Below are 15,516 nucleotides of genomic sequence, written 5' to 3'. Positions count from 1 at the left end.
CAGCAAGTGGAGCTAAAGTCCAGATGCACGTTTATCTCATTTAAAATCCTCTCTTTCCACTGGGTTTGATCCTCAGCACCACATAAAAATAAATAAATAAAAGAATGTATTGTATCCATCTACAACTAAAAAAAAAAATTCCTCCCCTCCACAGGACTTCAGTTTCCCATCCATACACTGAATGTACGTTCGCTAAGAAAGAGGAGAAAGTAGCACTACATGTTTATGTGCGCGCACGCACACACACACACACCCCCCCTCACCTGCAAATAACACATATATAAAGAAATACAGGAAGAATAAACCAGAAACCAATGGGGGCTGGGTAGGAGAGAATCAACACGGGAATGGAACTTCTCCAAGGAGAATTTCTAATATAGTTTTGTGTTTTGGATCACTTGTACATAATTTGTACATGATTTACATGTTAAAAAAACAAATTGAATTAAGTGAAATATAGGAAAAAGGAAAGCCTCCAAATTGTGCATGAACAGGAACAAATAAACCTAACTAAATCAGAGAGCTTAACCCAGAGCAAAAAAGTTAAATCTTATTTAAGTAATTTTGAAAAAAAAATGCCCTGCCTACACAGCTATGGTGAGTCATGTTCCATGAAAAAATAAAACTGCACAGAATTCTTAAGCTGTACTTAGCACGATAGTAATAATAATGCAGTAATTCTCAAGGTAGTTTATATATGTTGACGAATAAAACCAATAGTAATTACAAGAGAAACCAAGATTTTCTGGGAGAAAAGAGACTCATATTAAAATTTTTAAAAAAGAATGTACGTAAGTATGTGTTATGGTTTAGATGTGAGGTGTCCCCCAAAGTTCACCATGTGAGATTATGCAAGAAGGTTCAGAGAAGAAATGATTGGGTTGTGAGAGTCTTAACCCAGTGAATTAATCACCTGATGGGATTAGCTGAGTGGTAGCTGAAGGCAGGTGGGGTGTGGCTGGAGGAGGTGGGGGCACTGGGGGCGTGGCTTTGGGGGATATATTTGTATCTGACAAGTGGAGTCTCTCTCTGCTTTCCGATCATCAGGTGAGCTGCTTCCCTCTGCCACACTCTTCTACCACGATGGAGGTGGCTGTCTGTGGACTGAGACCTCTGAAACTGTGAGCCCCCAAATAAACTTTATCCTTTACAATTGTGCTGGTCGGGTCTTTGAGTCACAGCAGCAAAAAAATCTGACTAAAACAGTATGAAACACTTACAACTATACAATTTTGTGTCAATTAAAAACATGATATGACTTAAATAAATTCCCATCCAAAAGAAAAAGAAAAAAAGGCCAGCGTGTTAAAAATCTTAGCCCCAACTTTCAGATTACAGGATTTGCAGGCAGCAGAGGACTAGGTTAAACGTCAGCAAGTTAGAATAATTGAGCAAATCCATAGTGGGGGTAGGGGGCATTCTGTGACTATAAGAATATAAAGTTCAGACTCTTCTAAGGCCAAGATTACAGAGAGAAAAAAAAAAATCTGAGGTTATTTTAGCATAAAAGAAGTTCCAAAAGCAAAGGGATACAGGAAGCTTCATAGGACCCTAATAAAAACAAAAGCATGCCAGGCGTGGTGGGGTGTGCTTGTAATCCCAGCGTCTCTGGAGGTTGAGGCAGGAGAATCCCAAGTTCAAAACCAGCCTCAGCAACTTAGGGAGACTCTAAGGAATTTAGCAAGATAAAAAAATAAAAAGGATGAGGTCAGCAAGGCACCCTGGGCCCAAACTTGCAGGAGACATCCCCTCTTAGGGGTCCACCCCATACCTGCAGACCAGGAGTGAGGCCCTACTTCCATGTGTACTAGAGGTACCCAGCTTGTCTCACCCTAGTCTTGGCCCTGGTTCTCAATCTGAGGAGTGGAAAAATGGGTGTTCACTGTATTACTCTTTCAACTTTTTTGTATGCTTGAAAATGACGAAGTGATCCAAGTGTCTGGCAATGGCTGACTGGATAAACAAATATGATCTATCCATACACTGGAACATTATTCACCCATAAAAAAGATACGCAGTGCTAATTCCTGTTACAAGGGATGGAGCTTGAAAACATTATATCAAGGGAAAAAAGTGAGACAAAAAAGGCTACATAGTGTGTATGTGGCTCTTTTGATATGGTGTATCCATAATTGGCAGGCCCACAGAGACAGGAAGCAGATTAGAGGCTATTAGGGGACTAGGGCAGAGAAAGGAATGGAAAGTGATTTCTTAATGGGTATGTGGTATTTTTATGGAGTGATGAAAAAGTTTTGAAACTGGAGTGCACTAACTGTCCCTGAACTGTACACTTCAAACGGTTAGTGGTAGGTCATGTGCCTGTCACCTAGATGGGTAAAAAATGATCACAATAAAAAGCTCAGGAAAAAAATGGTCAGAATTCAGGTCTAAAAGGGATGCATTTCTAAAAGTTATTAAAATTGTACAGGCATATGTGCAAAGCAAGGTGCCGTGGAATCTGGCTATGGCCAGGTGGCAAAAGTAGAGGGTCAGGAGATGTGGGCTAGAAACAACTGTCATGTGACCTTGGCAAGTTCACTTCCCTTCCCTTGGCCCTCAGTTTCTCCAATGTCAAGTCGTCCCTAGGTCCACGCTGGCTGCACGTGCTCCAAGCCTTTGTTCTCCCATCCGGGCTTCACCACAGAGAGGCTGTGCAGACAGGCTCGGCTCCCCTCTCACCTCCCAGGGCACCTAGTCCAGGAAATGTCTTCCCCTTCTGGGAACTCACCAGCACCTTCCCTGACCTGATCCAGGAGCAGGTTCTCTGTGGGTGACACAGAGGTGCCAAGTGTCCCACAGGTGACGCTGATTTGGTCTCAAGGTGCGGTTGATGCAACAGGTCTTGAGGGTTCTCGTGTGTGTGGGCTGCAACTTCCCTTGGCTCTTTCAGGGCCTGGGGGCTATGGCCCTCGTGACTCCAGCATGAAAAAAGGGGAGCTGCGTGCCTGTGTCTGTGTGGGTAAAGCAACAGAGCCACTGTTGGCTGAGCGCGCCTACGTGCCAGCCGCCGGCCACCGTGTTAGATGCTGTGCATGTGCCCTCCGTTGAGTACTCCAGCGGCGCCCAGCGGAGGAGGAGGGCTCGGCTGTCCCATGGCGGGGCCAGGATTGGAGCTGCTGGTGTCTGATCCCTGAGTCTGAGCTCTCCATGTGGGTGAATCTAAATTCACTCATGCAGGAAGGGGTCGGCATCCCCTCCTCTGACGAGCAGTGGATGCTCCATGGAGGAAACTTCCATGTAGAAGTTTCCAGAAGCGAAGACATTTGAGGAATAAATAACTCTCTGAAGGACTCCAGAAAAAGAACAGAAATGTGAATAGAATTCTCTGGAAACCCTCATGTGCCCAGGGCAGGAAAGGCATTAGTGCTCCCTCAAGCACGGGCGTGCAGAGCTGGGACCTCAGCTGAGGGGACGGGAAATTATGGTCTTGTTGTTTTTGAGTGTCTTTGAGACCTGTGTTTCTCCCTGTCCCCTGAGGGGTCACAAGGTGTGTGTGGGGGGCGGCTGTCTCTCTGTGTGCTCAGCAATAGACCCAGTAAGACACCCAGGCTTCCAGATACCTCTGGCTGCTCCAACTCACCAGGTGTGAACCATTCATTTCCTCCGAAGCTCAGAACCAGACAGAGTCAAACCAGATTGGTCTGCTTCATACCAGTTCCTGTCAGCCATTGGCTACCTCTTTGCCCTGCCCGTCTGCTCTGGCTATGTCTGTGTCCCTTCCGGTTGGCAGGTGCCTGTGCCTCATAGAGGTGAAATCTCTTCCTGGGACCAGGCACTGATGGCACCCCAAATTGCAGGAGGGTCCTGAGAATTCCAGTCCTAGGGAGGAGGACCTTCAGGTAGGGATAGGGCCTGGGGGATTTCCCTGAGAGAGGGAGGAGCAACAACTGAGGCCTGAGGGGGGTGACTCTGATGCTGACCCAGGCTCAACCCTCCTGTCTTCCATCTCTGGGTATAGCAGCCTGAGACTTGCCAAGGGGAAGATTCATCGTCCTCTTGTATATTTCTGAGGAGAAAGCTAGGTTCCCATGACCCTTTCAAGGTTTAGGGTTCAATCTACTTCACAGGGATCAAGTCCTTACTCGGGATCCTGGACACGAGAGCAGAAGACCAGGTAAGGAGAGGGCCTCAGACACAGACATGAGAGGTAAGGCAGAGGGTATTCTGGTATAGTGGAACCCCAGGCTTCTAGCCTGAGGGGAAGTGAAGGCCTCAGGGCTAAGCCTTAATTGAGGAGAAGAAGTCCCTGCTACTTCCAGCAGATAACTAGGAACCCTTTCCTGCCTCGAATTTGCCTTCATCTTATCCACCCATCCGCCCATCCATCATCCTTCCATCTATTAATCTATCTGCACAGAGTACCTCTATATCAGGCTCTGAGCTAGACTCAGGGAACAAGAAGTAAATTAGGATGTGGTCCTCACAGCCTGGAAGAGTGACAGACAGGAAAGCAAATGGTTTTGATGGAAGGGTATACAGATAGATGTCTTCACGGTCAACTCCATGGAGGGGCTGGGGGTGAGCACTACCCTGGGGAGCCAGGGAAGTCTGCACACAAGGGAAACCATCTGAGGAGGAGCCAGGCAGGAAGGCAAGGACAAGCATCATGGGCATAGGACCCTACAGGTGCAAAAGCTCCCAGGCTTCAAAGACCAAGGATGTGGTACGGTGGCAAGCAGTCTGGAGGGCTGGGCTGTCGATGGGGCAGGTGGCAGGGGATGATGCTGAGAGGGTGGGCTGGGGCCAGAGCAAGGAAGGCCATGAGGATATGTCCTCCGAGCCACTGAGTATCCACAAGCCCTGCCTCAGTGGCTCTGTCTGCTCTTTAAGTGCGTCTGAAGCCATTCAGCCTAGCGTCTGCTGGGCTCTGCCTGTCAGTCATCCCCTGGGCCCTGCACTGCCCCCCTGACCTGCTGCCACTTGATGCTGGAGTCATGTCCATCCTAAGAGAACAAGGAAGAGGGGAGGGGACAGCCGCTGGGACATTCAAGACCTGACCCTTGCAGCTGCGGTCTGTGACCTGGGACAAGCCTGGAATCCTGGAGCAGGCCTGGCCTGCTCGGGAGGAGCCTGGGCTGGGCTCATCTCCATTCCCGTCACACCCTCGCCTCGGCCACAGGCACGAGTTCTTCCAAGTGGCCTCATTGTCTCTGCTCAGAAGCTGAGGCAAAGGCGCCCCTCTCGCTCCCTTTCCAGGAGGGGAGCGGCGTCCCCTCCCTCCACGGAGCCCTCATTGTCACTGCTGCCCAACTTCTTGGCGCAGTGCCGCAGCACCTTGTTATCACGGGCTTTGTGCTGTCACCTTTTATTACAAAACCTTCAGAAATTCTCCGAATCGTCTCGCCGGTTATCATGCTTCACCACAGCGCTCGCAGGAGCCTCTGGGCCCGAACCACAAGGCAACCGCAGCGCATCAGCGACTTCTGCTCCGCGCCCAGCCTGGGGCCCCTTCCCCTGCCTCCCCAGCCTTTGAGCCCACTTGCCAAGCTTCCTTTTCTTTTTCTTCTTCTACATTTGAGAAACTGAAGTGATGCAGAGCAAGTCCCAGGGGGCAGCGAGTGAGCGAGAGGCGGAGGCTGGTCCTGGGGGATGAGGGTCGAGCTGGCTCTGGAAGGAGGTGTGGGGAGGGCGGAGGGGAGCAGAGGCCCTGTGCCAGCAGGGGACCTATTTTTCCCACTGAGCTCCCACTGACTGCAGGCCTTCCAGAAAGCAGGCCTGAGCCTCAGCCACAGGCCTCGTGGTGGGGGTAGGGGAGGCTGCACTGGGGGGTGCACACAAGCCTCTGTGCCAGGAAGAGACAGAAACCCAGTATGACACACATGCAGAAGAATTTATGTGAGAGCAAAAAACGAGACCATTAGTCTGGATTTTTCCTCTCCTCCTCCTCTGATCTCCTGATTCCCAGTGACTGTCCTGGGGACTGCTTTATAGTACTGCCCAGGAAATGTTTATTGAACAAATAAATAAATCAGGGGTTGACATCCTACTGCTTAGAGATGTATCAGGCCCAGGAAAAACATCAAGGATTTAGGGCCTGGAACTTCTTCTTGTGTTGGACCAATGGTGCTTACCCTCGCAGTGGGCCGCAGGTCTAAGGAGGCCAGGTCTCCGCATGGTGAGAAAGCATGGGGGGGGGGGGGGCAGGATCCTGGGGGATAGGCAGTGGCCCCCAGTGAGCTGGAGGGGAAAGGTAGGGTGTCAGGTACCAGGCTGGCACCTCTCTACCTGTGGACCCTGCTCAGGACCCCTGTGAGTCAGGGAACCTGGCCCTGGCTCATTTCTAGAGGGGGCTAAGGGGCTTCCTGTCCATGAGCAGGCAGCAGCCGGGGAGAGGAAGCGAGAAGTTCCCTCTTCTAAAACTTCGCCTTTTGAAACACCAGCTTTCCCCCTTCCATGGAGAGTCTTTGGATATGTCAAGAGAACAAATTACAGTTGGGTGTTTGCTTGTCACCTGGCTGAGACATAATCATAACCACCAGATGGCTCTTCACACTCTACAAACCACTCTCACACCCAGGATCAAAGCCCTGTGTCCCAAGAACCCCATGGAGAAAGCGTGTGCATCCTGTCTTACAGATGAGGAAAGGAGATGACTTGCTTATGGCCACATTGTGTGGCAGGTAGGGGTCAAGTCCGGAGGGACTCCAAAACCACACTGAGATAAGCCAGGCCAAGAGCTCTGGGGCCAGAGCTCTTCTCAAGAAGAACAGGGGCCAGAGGGTTGAGGGCTGGGATCGTGACATTGGAGCAGGGATGAGGACACCTGAAGCTGGCATGAGTGGGGACTTGGCTGTCTTCAATGTCCCCACAAAATGGTACATGTGGGTGTGTGTTCAACTTGGTGGGTGGTGGGGTTCTGTAGTGTTTACCCCAGAGGAGGGAAAGGAGCCCCAAAAGTGAGAGAAGGTGGTGCAGAAGCTGATGGTAACTCTGCCCTTACTGTCTGTCCTTCAGGTGACATTTTTGACTCAATATTAGGACAATTGCTGAAGAAATATAATTTTTTTCCTCCCACGTTTAACAAAAACATGTGGGAATTCAGGCTTCCCTTAATAATCTGTTCTTAGAAATTATATTGTCAATGGAAGTCATCTCTCTGAAAAAGCCATGCAGTAATTGGGGATAATGTTCCCCCCAAAATGTCCCAATGACAGACAGCTAAATCAAAGCTGTGACCAAGTGTGTCACAAAGCAGGTAATAGACACCAACATTCTTGGTCATGTAAGATACATAAGTCTTCTATACATGACATAAAATGGACATAAATGTTTAGTTTATACCATGATTACAAAAGGGACCCTCGATTGTCACAACATCTAGGCAATAAAATGTCCACCTCCACCATATCATCAATTCAGTCTGATATAATATACTTCTTTAGCAAGTATTAATTAAATTCTTTTTAAGAAACTTGTTTTAAAAATCATGTTGCAATTCAGAAATATTTCTGAAGACATTCAGCAAGGCCAATGTCTGAGAAGCAAAAATTAAAAAAAAAAAAAAAAAAAAAGGAGCAGGGACCCTTTTTCTTTTAGACATACTCCCACAGCAAATGGAAACGTTTCATTCATTCTGCTGCCTTTGGGGCTGCATTCGGGGCAGGCGCAGGAGAGACGGTGCTGCCAGCAGCAGTGTTGGCATGTGCTGACCTGCACCGAGCAGTGGCTTGGTCACTGGGTAGCTTGCTGCCCTGGTCACCTTGGTAGGGACCACCACCACCTTCACTTTCCAGGCAGGATCCCAGGGTGCCCAGAAGGGCAGGATCCTGCCCAGGGTCCCCAGAGCTGGAGTGCATCCCTGTGTCACACTGTAACGAACACTTTTACTAAGCTGTGTCCTTTCTCATCCCAGTGGAAATAGTGGAAGGAACAGCAAAAGGCAGAGACTAGGACACTGACATTAATTAATCATAACAGAAGCAAAATTGTTGGAAAAAGGACCAGCTGTGCTTTTTACTCTTTGATAAGCAGGGAGGTCAAAGACGGAGGTGGATGCTCAGTCCTTGGTGTGGGCCTTGAACTGGGGCAGTGATGGGAAGAGGCCAACTCCTGCCCCACTGTCAAGCCCTGTGCCAACTCCTGAGGGTGTCTATGCTTAGTCACCTCATTTCTGCCCTCCTGTCCCAGCCTGGGGCCAGAAGCCCTGTGACCTAGGAAAGGGAACATGTTTTATTTTGAGAGCCTCCCTCTGAGCTAGGTCCTCACCTTAGCTCTGCAAGTTCAGTGTTTCTAAGTCTGTTTGATAGATGCACAGGGTGAATTTGCTCAGGGAGAGGCAATAGGGGCCAGAGTTGAGGGCATGCCCTCTGACCTGAGCTGCTGGAATCCTGATTTTTTTTTACATACTAGACAAAAGAAAGGGGACTGGACTTGGCTTCTGTGAACTGCAGTCTTCTGTCTACACCAGGAGAACCGTAGTGCCTTTTCCACTGGGTTTTTATAACGATGTGCAGGCAAAGCTCTCAGAGTTCTTAGTACCGTGCAAGGCACACAGGAAGGGCTTAGGAAACACCAGTGATGGCCACCATTCAGAGGCAGGATTGGCACATGGAAAATAGTGTGGAGGTTAGTGTGGAGGTTCCTGGAAAAAATGAAAACAGATTACTACAAGAACCCACAATGCCATTTTTGGATACATATTCAAAGGAAATGAAATCTAAGGGATATCTATGTTCATTGTACATTATTCAGAATAGTCAAGATGTGGACCTGAAATGTCCGTGAAAGATGAATGGGTTAAAAAAAATGAGACACCTACACAAGCTCCTTGAAAAGGAAGGAAATCCCGCCATGGATGGAACTGGAGGACATCATGTTAAATGAAATAGTCCAGGCACATGAGAATCAATTCTGCACAGTCTCACCTATATGTGGAATCTGAAGTCAAACTCAGGAACAGGAAGTTGAAGGTGGGTACCAAGGCTCTGGGATGGGGAGGCGCAGGCATGGTGACGGGTACAGAGCTTCAGTTACAAATGCTGGAGACTTTGTGGGTGGCCTGAGGACTCCGGTTAATAACGCTGCATTGCATACTTGAAATCTGTTACCAGAGTGGGTCTTCAGTGTCCCCATCTCACACCCACACACAGGTGACCGTGAGGCTATGGATATGCTAATTAGCTCGATTATGACCATGGCTTCACAATGCAGGCACGCCAAGTCATCACACTCAGACCTTAAATGCATGTCATCATTCTTTGTCAATTATACCTCAACAAATCTGGAAAAATTAATTTTTAAAAGTAAATGAGGTGGTAATTGTGCAACGTTGTGACTATATTAAATGCCAGCTGACTTGTTCACTTTATTTTATGTGAATTTCAGCTCAATGATTTTTTTTTTTTTTAAAGAGGGGTTAAAAAGAAAGAGAAAAGAGGGGCGTGGCTGGGCCCCAGCCTCATCAGCCTGACCCTCCTCTCTATTAGAGCATGGAGCTGCGAGGTCCCCGAGCTAACCTCCTGGTTTGATTAATGCCACAGGTTCTGATATAAGTCGCTTTTCTATAGGCCTCAGTTTGCTTACTGTGAAGTAGAATTATCACAGGGTTCTTGTTAAGACTCGTGTGAACAAGAAGTTGAAGCATACCTGGACTGTCTTCAGGATTACCTGGTGTTTTCAAACATGGTGGTCCGTGTGCCGAGTAGTCCATGTATATTGGGATTGAGAGTCTGGAACCTGAACAGCTGACTCCTTTGACAACCCGGGACTCAGATGCAGGGTTGGTTGGTACCACTCTGCTGCCAGAAGCCAAGGAAGTGAAGCCATGTGAGTATCATGGTGTTGCGGGAGATGGGGACAGTGGGTCTGAGCTCCTTCCCTGCTGCCACGTGGGTACTGGCTGATGCTCCCAGGCCCACTTTCCAGGCCCCTTTAGATGGGCCCATCCCAACCTGAGTTGAATTATGGCTGCTTTGAGGAAGTCAGGGAATTATCTCTTCTCAGGTTCCTTCACTGGTTCACTTTGCAGGAAAGGTGAGCTCAGCGTTCTTGTTTCTCTGTGGTCAACTGAGTCTGTAGAGATTTCTCTTGCCCCTTCCACTCATCCCTCTTTATTATTTTTGAGATTCTAGATGTAAAATGCCCAAGAGAGCGCACATCCCATCTTCCTTTGCTTCCTCGCCCTGGGTTTCTCCAAGTCCTGAGAGCACGAGCCACACCAGCCAGTTTAGCATAAGAAATTAAATTAATTCTCATGTTCCAACTCCAGATGTAAATGCCTTTATTAATAATTTAAAGCACATTTATTTATGCAGTTTGATATTTTTCAGGTTCAAGGAAGCAATTAAGTTTTGCTCAAGTTGCTGATCAGCAGACAGCATCACAAAATGGCTCTTCTTCCCCTCTACTCTCCGGAGTTGCTGGGGAGACCCTGGTGGTAGCTCCCTGCCTCACCTCCAGGGGGCTCTCTGCCTCCCTGAGACACCTGCTCTTGAGGTGGAAGAGGGCCAATGCATCTGCTCCAGCCCCTCTGCAGAAAGGCCACCTTCTTTCTTTCTCAGAATTGCCCTGGCTTATTAAATGAGAAGACCCACAGAGGTTCCAGTTGCTGAAAGCTCTTCCCCACAACTTGTTCCTTGTCAGACTGTTATCATCAAAAAGTCACTTTCGACTGAGCTTGGTAAGCAGTTCTCTATCAAGGGTTTGGCTCCCTGTGGCCTGGCTGCTGAGAAGCCCATGAACTTGGATGGCCGCCCCCCTGTGGCAGCCTCCCTTTCCTTATCTGAACAATGAGAATGTGGTAGGGGCCTTAGCAGGGCTGCTGCGAAGATGCAGCAAGATAATCTGCACAAAAGCACTTAGCTGGTCCACCCACCCCCTCCTGTGGGGTTCTCGCTCCTTCCTCTGTCTTCATAGCTTGGCCTGTGCCTCACCCATCATGGCCTCCCCTCTTATCTTCCTATCTCAACCATGCCCTGGGCAGTGCAATCAAATGTTCCAGGTTGACCAGTTGCTTGGTCCTGTTTGGGAGCTCTTCCAGGCCCCACCTCTGTTGCCTTGGGGTAAACTAACTGCCGTGGTGTACCTATGGTCCTTGTCCCCCTTCCTTCTGGAAAAGCCCTCTGAGGGAAGGGCCAGGTGCATCCAGGCACTGGTTTCCAGGGAAGGCAAAGCTCCTTTTACTTTGTTAATATTGGAACTGAAACCTAATGGGCCTTCAAGCAATTTCTGATGGATCTTTAGCCCCACATGGGGAAGGAGATGGGGGAATTTTTCTGTGGGAGACATAAAGTGTGAGAGAGGGAGGTCTAGAGAGAGGATTGGACGGAGGGACATGGAGAAGGGATGGAGGGTGGGAGAGTCAAAGCCTTCCAGCCCACCCTTGGGGCTGGGTCCCCACTGGGGCTATGGACCCAGCAAAGGCTGTCTGGGAGTCTGGGTCTCAGGCTGATTCTCCTCTGGGGTGGGCACATCATCCTGCCCCAACTCAGTCCTGGCCTCACATGCATGCAAGCCCCACCCAGGCCACCTCAAGGCCTCCTAAACTAAACTCAATTGTCCCATGTGAACATCCCATCAGACGCTCTAGACATTGGTCAGTCTGCAACAGCAGGGCCCAGTGCACCCCTGGCAGGGCGGACCCCATGGCTTCCATGTGAAAATTGTGGGGAGAGCAAGCATGTGGTTGATTCCTGCTCCCCGGATGTCTCAGGCAGTGCAGACTGCTATAGCAAAAGACCAGAGCCCGGACAGCTCAAAACACAAGCATTCGTTTCTCACAGTTCTGGAGGCCAGAAGTGAGACCAGGGTGCCAGCATGGCTGAGCTCTGGTGAGGGTCCTCTTCCCGCTTGGGTTCCCACAGGGCCTTCCTTGGTGTGTGCATGCAGAGGGAGAGTGCGCTCTTATCTCTTCCTCTACTCGGGGACATTAATGCCTTCAAGGGACCACCCTGCTCAACACTGAGCAGAAACTGGGGTCCTCGTTCCTGGACCAGGAGCTCAAATAAACTTCTTTCCCTTTTAAACTGATTTAGATATTTGTCATAGCAAGACAGCCCATATGAGATGAGATCTGGAACATACCATTCCACTGGAGTTAGAGCTTCAACAAGTGGATTTGGGGGACACAAACCCACAGTCCATCATTTTAAGTTTGTTGAAAGTGTGGTGTTCGATACCTGTTAGCTATCACCCTTAAAGGTGTCAGCCCTGGAGGACACAGTGACCTTGAGCCAGATATACCGTCACTTATCCTCATTTCCAATGGGGCAAAATAGTATCTGCTTCATAGAGTTACTGGGGGGAGGAAATGAGACCAATTAGTCAGTGTCTGAAAGGCAGAAGACACAGGGAAAGCATTCCCTTGCCTCTCCTTCTCCCCAGCCCCCTAGAAGCTGTGGGTGGGGTGCAGGGCAGCTTGGGCCCCTCCTGTGTCTTCGCACCCATCTGCCATGGGTCGGCTCTGCAGAGCCCAGGCACCCATAGTCCTGCTGCCTGCCTTGCCTGTCTGGAATAGCAGCCGCCAAAGTGTTGACATGCCTCTGACATCCTTCCACTCAGGGAAGCTGCTGACTGATGGTGGCTTGGGACATGTGCTGAGATTCCCTCATCTCATGACTGTCACTCGGCAGCCCCTTCCAGCATGCACACAGAGTTCTCCCAGCCAGCTGGGTGGCTCCAGGGAGCACTCCCTCCCTCTGACAGGGTGAGAGACTGGTTTTCAGAGGGGCTGAGCCAGAGAGGCTGGGGGCCCCCAAGTCTTGGTCTGGACCCACCAGCTGGGTGTGGGAACACATAGCAAGTGCCCAGGCTTGCCCTGTGTTCTAGGGAGGGCACACGACTCAAAACATCTAGAAATGTAAGGTGACAAGGCTGATGAGTTGGGAGGGTGTCACCAAGCCCGTGGAACTCAGTGACTATCTTATTGTCCACTGGGGGAAACTGAGGCCCAGAGAGAAGAGCCACATCCAAGGTTCACAGTGTAAAGTTTAGGCCAGAACTCAGATTCTTCTCAACCTTTTTCTGAATGACCTGCCGACTGGGCACTGGGGTAGGCATCGAGATGGCAAAGACCTAAGTAACCCCCTGCCCCTTGCCTCAGGTCTGTCTCTGGGGGACATTGTTCCAGATCTCCTCTCATGTGGGCTGTCTTGCTATGACAAATATCTAAATCAGTTTAAAAGGGAAAGAAGTTTATTTGAGCTCCTGGTCCAGGAACGAGGAGCCCAGCTTCTGCTCAGTGTTGGGCAAGGCCACATGGTCGAAGAGCGAGCCCAGAGCAGACAAGGCCTGAGGGCTACTGTGTTTTAGAGCAAGCCACTGTCCCCATCACTAATCCAGTCCAAGAGAGCGAGAGCCCCCCACCCCCACCCAAGTCACTAATCCCTCTTAATGACCTGCTCACCTCTTCAACACCCCACCCCTTGACTCCTTCACAGTGGCAAGCAGACTGCATCATGACTTTGGGGTAATCCACATCCAAATGCACAAATGGGCTTTGGGGCTACCTGTGGGCAGGGTTCAGAGGGCTGTGCAGCCTGGAGTGAGCAGCCTGGTCTCGTGGCTGATTCTGTGCACTCTCTGAGGCCCCTGTCCTCCACCCTGTGGCCTGCCCAGACAGCTGCAGATTCATACGGATCCCCCAGAGTTGCCGGGCCTACCTCTCGCTCTCCTTGGTCACTGGTACTCTCCCTTGAAAAGCACAGACAGTACTTCAGGGAATCGGATGGGCCTCTGACTCCACCACTGAGCTCACGATCCACGCCGCCCCGCCAGGCCAGTTCAGCAATCCCCTTTGCATTTTCCCAGATATGAACGCCTTGACCCTTGGATGGAGTCACTGGGCCTCTCCTTGTGCAAGACAGAGGGTGTGGGGAGGCCTGGGGCCATTCTACATCTCCGTTCTTTCTGTTAAGCCCTGCTCTTCCCTCTCTGACTGTAGGGCGTCTCTTCTGCCAGAAGACCACAGGAAAGCTGGCTGCAGCAGCTCTGGAACCACAGCCCAGGGCCCTGTGCTGCAAGGCCCATGCTGGACAAGGACAAGTCCATTCCCAGGTCACCCTCTGCTTACCTGTACTTCCAGAGGATGCCAGTCTGGCATTGAGGGAGTTGGGCCTCAGGGAGTTGATCTTGAGGTGAAAGTGAAGGACAATTTCCAAACTGGGGGAGCACTGGTAAAGGTTTGGCAACCAGCTCTCCCCAGGGGGGAAGAAAACCTGCCTGGTGATAGCATTTCCCAGTTCCTGTGGTCTAAATAGCCCCACGATGGCTGATTTGGAGGCAACTCTTGGGAAGACAAGCAAAGTCTCAAGAGTGGACACAATCAGTTCCATCAGACCACCAACCCAAACAGACCATGTGGCAGGGTGGTTAGCCACAGGCAGTGAACTGGCAGAATGTGTACCGCTCTCTGGTCAGGGAGGCGATTCCTTAGGCTGAGCATCCTGGGGAGGCTTCAAGGAACAAGTGGTTTTGGTTTGGGCACTGGGGAAGGCACGGGTTCCCTGGCAGAGCAGTGGAGGCAGGTTATCCAGCTGGAGAGCAGCCCAGGTGAGCTCCTAAGTGCCCATGTGCTTGATGACCAATGTCGGAGGCAAGAACACGGAGGCCCAATTACAGAGGCCTTCCAAACTCTGCCAAGAAAGTTTGTCCTCTGTCCCATCAGTGGTTGGGAGCCATGGATGCATCTTAAGCAGACAACTGATGTTATGAGCTTTGTTTTACTTCTTTTGAATCCTGACTTTGTCATTTTTTTCTAAAAATGAATGGAAGAATGCATCAAACTACAGAGTCATCTTTTCAACAGGTGAACATTTTCCCAATATACCTTTCTAAGTATGTACATGTTAGATAGCTATAGTAGAAATAAAAATAAAAATAATGGAAATTAAAAAAAGGAAAACAGAGAAAGACCCAGGAATTAGCCTCTGTTGATGGTGTCAGGACTATGTATAATGTGTGACAACAGGAACTATGGCAGCCATCTTGTGACCATGAGGGAAGCTAATGCAAGGCAGACTGAGGTAGGAGAGGAGGAAGAAGAAGAGAAACTAAGTTCTGATGATGTGTAGCTGCTGGCCTTGACATAGAGGTCACCATGTCACAACTCTGATTTTCACATGTATGCTTTTCCAATCTACATAGACTGAATTCTCAATACACAAATTCAGTTGTAATGAAGCAAGACAGTGTAATAATGGGGCAAAGGCTCGGGCTTTGGAGTCACACAGAGCAGTACTTGAATCATAGCTCTGTGGAGGGGAGTTACTGGATCCCCTGGGGCCTCATTTTTTCCATCTCTGCAATGGGGATAATAAATCGGCTTCCAAACTGTGGTGAGCCTTGCATTGGATTACACACATAACGTTTCTACCACGATGCTGGGGACCAGCGGGATTCAGAAAATGATGTCAAAGATATGAGTGGACCTGAGGAAATGCCAAGTGAGTTATTGGGTGAAGAAAACAGAGGCGTCGTTTCTTGGGTCGGGAGCACAGACTAGGAGCTGTGGGGTTCCAGCTCTGACTGAATGGACCTAGCAATTCTGAACAAGTTCATTTACTTCTCTGGGTTTCAACG

General features: G+C 49.7%; 1 long non-coding RNA gene across 3 annotated transcripts; it reads left to right on the top strand.

Moving 5' to 3' along the window:
* The first annotated feature begins 3,727 nt into the window (after positions 1-3,727).
* LOC306653478 lies at positions 3,728-15,271 on the top strand. Of its 3 annotated transcripts, XR_013761729.1 has the most exons (6): positions 3,728-3,839; positions 4,068-4,114; positions 8,692-8,909; positions 9,666-9,765; positions 10,500-10,618; positions 13,880-15,271. It is a non-coding gene; the product is annotated as an uncharacterized lncRNA (long non-coding RNA). The 3 variants fall into 3 exon arrangements; XR_013761730.1 differs by having other exon boundaries at positions 9,666-10,618; XR_013761731.1 differs by having other exon boundaries at positions 9,666-10,618; positions 13,639-15,271.
* The last annotated feature ends 245 nt before the right edge of the window (positions 15,272-15,516 follow it).

This window comes from Sciurus vulgaris (genome assembly GCF_902686455.1).
Source record: "Sciurus vulgaris genome assembly, chromosome: 2".
Classification (NCBI taxonomy): domain Eukaryota; kingdom Metazoa; phylum Chordata; class Mammalia; order Rodentia; family Sciuridae; genus Sciurus; species Sciurus vulgaris.
Note: the sequence above shows the minus strand (reverse complement) of the source record. Positions and strands in the feature narration are given on the sequence as shown.